We start from the raw sequence: 8,589 nt of genomic DNA on the forward strand, positions 1-8,589 counted from the left end.
CCATTGTTCATCCAAGAACTTGCTTATTTTCAACAAATCAGATTAGTTTGGAAAGATTTATCATCATATACTAGATATTCAAATACATTTTCAACTATAATCTAATTTTAGATCAGATTTCAACTATAATCTCATTTCATATAAGATTTTCAACCACATCAGATTAACAAACACACCATAAAACTATTCACGAAAATAACAAACCAAGTATGATTTCAACATTTAAAGCATTTCAAACAACATAACATCAAGTTTCAGATTACAACATAAAAAAACAACATTCGATTTGCAGAAGATGTTATCGGATCACATTTTCGTGTGCATTTGATTCAGATCAACAAGAAACTACATATGACTTCAGCATAGAGGAAAATCAATATCTACGTCAAAGGGTATCATATTTTAGAAAAAATAGAGCCAAATAGTCATAATTTCTTTAACTACAATTTCAGAGGAAAAAGAAAAGAAAAAGAACAAATACATATGGTCATCTAATAATCGATTTTCATAGGGAAAAAAACTTTGTGAACACGAATTTCAGATGAAAAGGAAAAGGAAACCTTTACCTACAGAGGTTGGCGGAGGTGGAGGTGGGGCTTGCGAAGCTACCGGATGTGGAGGGGAAGTCGACGGCTGTGAGGAGTGGTCACCACCAACCCACCAAAAAAGTGATGCTACCTCTGCGCCACGTCACCTTCACCACCAACCCACTAGAGAGAGGAAATGGTTACCACTAACAATATTCCTCTTTTTATTTATTTTTATTTTTGTAACATTATATTAAATAAAAAACATCATTTACAACATAAATAAATACTTTTATTTTTTTTATTTTTTTAAAATTATATTAAATAAAAAATATAATTTATAACGTAAATAAATACTTTTTTTTTGTTACATTATATTAAATAAAAAAACATAATTTATAACATAAATAAATTTTTTGAAAACACAAAAAAAAAAATTTCATTTATTAAAAACATAGAAATTTAAAACTTAAATTACTAAAATAAACATAAAACATAACAAATAAGACAGTACACTACTTAATTAAAAAACATAAAAACTTAAAACATTAAAACCATATACAAATACTACTCATTGTCGTCACAATCCTCATCGCCTTCATCCGCCTCGTCGTCACCATCTGCATTCGCATCGCCATCATCGCCCTCATCCTTTTCATCTTCATCGTCATTTCCCCCTTGGATTTGTCTTCTTCATATGTGCTCGGTCAAATCATGACGTAGATTGTGATGTGTTTAACGATTTTGTATGTCCAAAACTCTAGAGAAGTATGTCAGGTTGCCAACTTGTATTACTGCAGGTGGATTAAGTATATCGTTCCTGGTATATGAACAAGTAGCCCTGCCCTCTTCTTTTGTTACCATGTTATGTAAAATAACACAAACAGTCAACACCGTCGTCAGTTTTACCGTATCCCATGTTCGTGTTGGATATTTAATTATGTGACACTTTTGTTTTAGGACTCCAGACGCTCGTTCCACATCTTTTCGTGTAGACTCCTATTCTATCTTTAACAATTTTATTTTTTCATCGGCAGGAAATGAATATGATTTGACAAATGTAGCATGCTTTGGATATATCCCATCAGCTAGGTTATACCCATACTTATATTCTTTCCATTCAAAACGATGACATGTCTCGTGTTTTAACCTGCAAAATATTGTTAAATAACGGAGACACTTGAAGCACATTCATGTCATTGTTGGACCCCTCCATACCAAAGAATGCATGCGAAAACCATAGTTTTATGAAACAACCGCCTCTTATATAACAGTCGGGACCCCATGATCACCTCGTGTGAATTGACCACGCTATGTATTGGGACAATTTTCCCACTCCCAATGTGTACAATCAATACAACCAAGCATCCTTGGAAAACCATGGTTAGCTTGATGCGTGATATACAACTGTTCAACATTACTTTTAGTTGGATGTCGCAAGTAATGTCACTATAAAGCTCTATAACATACCCACACAAAAGATATGTACATTCTCAACCCGTCCTCTAAGACATTTTCCAATACTAATCTGAAGCGTCTGCGGTTATGCCATATGCTAGTTATCTAAGAGCGGGCGTACATTTTTGTATTTTAGTAAAACCACATTTACCTCTAGCATCCCATCGTAATTGGAAAAACTCATAATTACGTTCCAAATCTCTAGCTATACGTAAGAATAAATTTCTACTAATATGAAAACATTCTTCAAAATTGAATAGGTCATATAAACTATCAGGGGTAAAATAATCACGTACCAAAAGTGTTGGATTAGTGTCTAAGGCTGTAACTATATTTGGTAAGTACTTGACCCGGTTGTGCATGGTCCTTTTGGGTTGCCTTCACCATAGCAACTTGACAAGGTGATTTATATAGAGAGAAGAGATATTATTTTTAATGTATTATAAGAATAATATGTTAAAGGAATAATAATATTATTTGGTTGATATAAGTCATAAATTAATTAGGAATTAATTTGGTGACTTAAAGAGATTAATTGAATAAAGGGGCATAAACTGTCAAATGTGTGATAGTTGTGTTTTGGGCTATGAAGCCTTATGGATATGGGAAGGGACGATTTTAAGGATATGGATATCTTAGAAATCGTCCAAGGCCTTATCTAGAAGGATCTTTGGATTGCTTTGAGGCTACGTTATCCAATTAGGGTTTAAGGTGAAACCCTAGGAGCTCATAGTATAAATAGACCCTTAGGGTTGGAGAAATCAGATACTCTATGTTTTGAGGAAACCCTAGAGCCGATTTCTCACCTCTCTCCCTCTGTCAAATCATCTTCTTGCTAGTAGGTATTTGTAAGCCATTAGAGGAGTGACAATTGTGACTCTAAGCTCCAAGGAAAAAGAAGTTTTCAAGCAAGTAACTCAAGGTATTCTTCTAGATCTTATTTCATATGTTATGAATTGTTTGTTTAAACTAGATCTATGATTCAAAGTCTTGGATACAAAGCATGTTCAATTAGAGAAACCTAGATCTAAGCATTAGGGTTTGCATGTGCACATAGGAAAGTTCTTATGGCTCAAACCCATCAGTGGTATCAGAGCCTTGATTGGTTTCAATTGAATGTGATGCTTAAATGTTTTGCTTGCTGAAAATTGTTTTTCTTGGCCTCTGCCCGACCCAACTTGGCGAGTCAGTGTCTGGACTCGGCGAGTTGGCCCTACTCGGCGAGTCCAAAGCTGACTTGGCGAGTCCGAGCGTCAGGCAGAGGATATTTCGGGATTTTGTTGCTGTTTTGTCTTCGATTTGATACCTAAATCGTTTTGTTATGTTAAAATCCAAATTTTGACTTAATTTAATAATTATCCTTGATATAACAATAGATAATTTCAAATCTTTTGAATATTGGTTATTTATATGATAAATATGGACTATTTAAAATTATTTGGTAATTATCTAATGACTAAAATTGGATTAGGTAAAATATAGATAATTATGAAATTAGTTATTTGAATTATTTGTTATTTGATCCCTTTAGTCTTGAAAAGTTCAAAATTTGTCCCGAAGTTTTGAGATTTTAATTTTGTAATTAAAAGTTTAATTTAGAAGAATTTAAATTTCAACCCCTAGAGTTTTACAAGTTTAAAATTCAACCCTATACTATTATATTATTAAAAGCTTAATGAATATATATAAGTATAATTAAAATGCTAGTCTTACCGTTAGTAGGCCTCATTCACGAAGCCGGTCAATAAGGTGGGTATAAGGTTGTTGCCTATAAAATGGCGCTTAATGGGTGTACACTCACACCCACCGCTTGCTTGACTGGTGGAGGGTCGTTAGCCGAACGGGTAGGATAGGTCAATCCTCTCTTCATTAATAAGTATAATGAATCTATATAAAGTAACTAAACGATTTTACAAATTCCCAATCCTAGTTACTTTAGGCAAAAGTGAATTGATGCAATCCCATGAAATTACACTTTGCACCTTTGCTAAGAAGTTAGTGGAGCGTGTGTGGTTTACCGGCACACTAATTGGTTTTAAGCAAAGGTGGCAATGGTGATTCATTGTTTATCATAGTTCGATGGAGCGTGTGTGGTTTACCGGAACATCGAATAGGTGATTGTAACAATGAAGGCACCGTGTAGATTTGCATGGTTATTCACACCCACTTTGTGATCCTCGGTATCCCAGTCACAAATGAGAGGGGCATTTCAAGATTTAAACATGCCATTGAAAAGTTCAATGAATCTCCAAGAAAATCTAGGAATTCTCAATGCATTTGAAACTTAAGGTTATGTTTTCATGGTGAAGAATTAGTGAATCGTCATTCACTTACCTCCAAATTATTTGCGTGTTGGATTATGGCATCCCTTTTCTAATATGTGAATAATGTTGTTGGGTCCTAGCCCTAATTTTTCATTTTGGGTGTTTAATTAGGGATTCAATTCTAATCAAACTTTGTCCTTTCTATTTGTAGATGTCAAACGCAAACAACGCTGCTGCTAACTCATTCATGTTAATGAGTCTTTTCCATAAGGTGACTTTCGATGGATCGAACTTTAGCGAGTGGATAAGATACATTCGCACGATCGCACACTACGAGGACAAAGAGTATGTCTTCGACGAAAAGCTTGAGAAGGTCAACCCAGAAATTGCTACTCCCGAAGAGATGGCTGTCTTTGAGACCCATGAACGTGATGCAACGAAGGTCCATTGCATCATGATAGCCACAATGAACCAAGAATTCCAAAAGTCTTATGAGGACATGTATCCATATGAAATGCATCAAGACTTAATGGAGAGGTACCACCGAAGCGCGAGGCAAGAGCGCTATGAGATCATCACGAATATGATCACTGCTAAAATGGGAAGTGGAGAATCTCTTACCGTGCACTTGCAAAAGATGCAAAGATATGTTGACCGTCTTCGCAAGTTAAATGTTAAGTTTGGGGAGGATTTGGCCATCGACATTGTTCTTCACTCCTTGCCCTCATGCTACAACCAATCCATCCGCTGCTCCTGTTTTGGCTATAGGGCAGGGAAGAGGAAAGAAGAGGAAGGCTCCGTCAAAGAGCCACCGCAAGGGATAGTCCCAAGATGGTTCCTCTTCTAGTGGGACCAAAGTTGATCCTGCTAAGCCCAACCCTAACCCAAAGGAGGCAGAGTGCCATCATTGTCACAAAATAGGGCATTGGAAGAGAAGCTGCCCAGAATATCTGCAAGCCATCAAGGATGGAAAGATCAAGCCATCTTTTTCAGGTATTTATACAATTAAGTCTAATGATTCATCTCATGCTATTTCTTGGGTTCTTGATACAGGGTGTGGTTACCACATTTGTTCTGATTTGCAGGGACTAGGAAGAAATAGGGATGTGGAGCTTGGAAGAATAAATCTAATCATGGGGAACAGAAGATCGTCGCCTGTTACCAATATTGGAGTGTATTCTTTAGTGCTTAGTAATGGATTGAATTTAGATTTAAACAATTGTTGCTACTCGCCAGATATGGAAAGAAACATCATTTCTTTTCATGGTTTATTTAGACAAGGATTTAGATATTCGTTTAATAATGAGAATGGTTCTATTTATGCTTATCTAAATGGTGTTTTATATTTTGAAGCAATGTATTGTAATGGAATTTATGAAACTGTTACGGTTGTAGATAACCTAGGAAATGATGTGCTGTGTATGGATTCTTCCAATAGTATGGATAAAGCATCTTTGTGGCATTGTCGTCTTGGACATGTCAACAAGAAGCACATAGCCCAACTCCAAAAAGGATGGAGTGTTGGAGTCATTCGACCTTAGGGAAGATGACACGTGCGAATCTTGTTTGCTTGGAAAGATGACCAAGTCACCCTTCACTGGCACTTGTGAGAGGGGTGAGGGTTTATTAGATCTCATACACACCGACGTGTGTGGACCCTTTAGATCCACCACAAAGGATGGGAACCGCTTCTACGTGACTTTCACCGATGATTATAGTAGATATGGGTATATTTACTTAATCAAGCACAAGTCAGAAACGTTTGAAAAGTTCAAAGAGTTCAAGCATGAAGTGGAGAATCAATTGGGCAGGAAAATCAAGATGCTTTGATCCGATCAAGGAGGAGAGTACCTAAGTCTTGAATTCCACGACTATCTCAAGGAATGCAGAATAGTTTCGCAATTGACGCCACCAAGGACACCGCAGTTGAATGGTATGGCAGAAAGGCGTAATCGAACCTTGTTAGACATGGTCCGTTCTATGATGAGTCGTGCTTCACTACCTATCTCATTCTGGGGGTATGCCTTAGAGACTGCCGCCCATATCCTTAACCGAGTCCCTACAAAGAAGGTTGCCAAAACACCTCACGAGATGTAGACAGGGAAAGCTCCCTCGTTGGCACATATCAAGGTTTGGGGCTGTGAGGTTTTCGTAAGACGAGAGACTCACGACAAGCTCGAACCTCGTAGTGAGCGATGTATTTTCATCGGCTACCCGCAGAGATCCTTTGGATATCTCTTCTATAGACCAAGTGACAATGTTATCTTCGTTGCGAGAAGAGGGGTTTTCCGAGAGCGAGAACTCATAAGCCAAGGAGACAGTGCGAGACAGATTGATCTTGAAGAGATTCAAGAGTCGAGTGATGAAGGAACCTCTACTGCTGGCGCTCAACCGGAGTTAACCCGAGGAGGAAACTCCGGTTGAACCAATTGACGAGTCCTTACCTCTTAGACGTTCCGAAAGAGTTAGAGTTCAACCCCAGTTTTATGGTTTTCATATTACTCCCGAAGGGGACACGTATATTAGTGATGGTACACTAATAAATCTAGATGAACCTAATAGCTATAAGGAAGCCATGGCATGCCCAGAGTCTGCAAAATGGAAAGAGGCGATAGACAACAAGATTCACACTACTAGAAAAAAGGCCTTTTACGATGCTCATTGCGCATCGTAAAACGCTCAGACGACGCGCAAATGCGCGTCAAGGAAGGCCATGTCATAAAGAAAGACGACGCACATTTACGACGCTCATTTATGACGCGCTGTTATGACACGCAATGCGTATCAAGAAAGGCCATGTCATAAAAGAAGACGACATGCATTTGCATGTCGTAACCTTACGAAACGCGTGTTTATGACACGCAATGCGTATCAAGAAAGCCCTTGTCAAGAAAGGCCATGTCATAAATGAAGATGACACACATTTTTGCATATCATAATTTTAAATGTTCTAAAAAATATATTTATATATTTATTAATTTTTAAATTAACTTTGCATTTAATGAATCATAATAGAAATAAAATATCATATACAAAAAATACAATCCATTTCATAAAATTTAATGTCATACAATTCTATTTCTTATAATATCTAAATTTGCATTTAATCTACTCCATACATCAAATTCCAACTAAGTAAAGTTCAATCTTGCCTTTCATAATTCTTTAAGACTAATGCTCCAAGCAGCTGATTATATGGATAAGCAGTTGTACATTAGCCCATCTCACTCAAGAATGACTTAGCCAAATTAAACTCCATGTCTTTACTGCATCTTGCTGATAACGCTGCAAGATTTGAATCAAGTGGCTTCATATTCCTTTCTTCCATCAACTTTACCTGATGCACAAAATACACAGAAAGAAAAAAACATTGTAGAGGAAGGGGTAATTTACGAAAATATGAGGAGTATCCTCTGCAAAACAAAACAAAAAATATCCTTTGCAGGATTTGCTCTTTAGTATCCTCTACAAAACAAAACAAAAAATATATATATCAAAAAATGAAATTTTTTATAGTTTTATATTATAATTATGCCTAGAGTATTGCATACCTGAAGAACCATTTGTTAGCTCTACAACACTTTTTGAATCTGAACCTTGTCTTTCATCACTAACACCAGCACCTTTTGTAGCCCCTAGGACTCCGCATAAAAGTTAGAAAAACTAAATTTTCCAAAAATACCCCTAGGCCTCTTTTTGTCCCAAAATCTGAATTAAACCAAAAGTGATGCTTCGATTTCTTTGTTTCTTGCAACTTCAACATGAAGTGTTCTGATGTTGTATGTGTAAAGTTTCACACTTTACAGGATATTCTTGGGGAAGGAAAGAAGGTTAAGCTTGAACAGAAGGTAAATTCATATCATATGCCTTTGTGTTAAACTTGGTGTCATGGACGGCTGTCCACCGGACATGGATGGCAAGTAAGGGCTTGAAGCATTAGAAGAAACAAAATAAGTTTTATTAATCACACAATCAAGTGGGAGTATTGAAGTCCCCGAATTTGCATACACGGGCCTTAAAATCGTTGGCTATCTGCACAACAAGCTAGTTTCCACCAGCAACATGGGCAAATATGTCTAAAAACTATTTGAGTGACCTAATCATCTTTAAATAGCATCAAATCAACACCAATTCTCTATATCTTCTTCATTTAGACCAAAAAACAATTAAAAGACCTTGATTTTTAATTAATTGATTAAAAATGACAAATTTAAAATAAATGGTTTAAATAAAAAGACTTGTTTGAATGCAAATGCAATAGAGATAAATCCTGGTTAGACCAGCCCACCAAATTACCAAATAATTAAATTATTAAATTGTGGTTAGATAAATGAAATTTT

The sequence above is a fragment of the Lactuca sativa genome, chromosome 1, assembly GCF_002870075.4.
Source record: "Lactuca sativa cultivar Salinas chromosome 1, Lsat_Salinas_v11, whole genome shotgun sequence".
Lineage (NCBI taxonomy): Eukaryota > Viridiplantae > Streptophyta > Magnoliopsida > Asterales > Asteraceae > Lactuca > Lactuca sativa.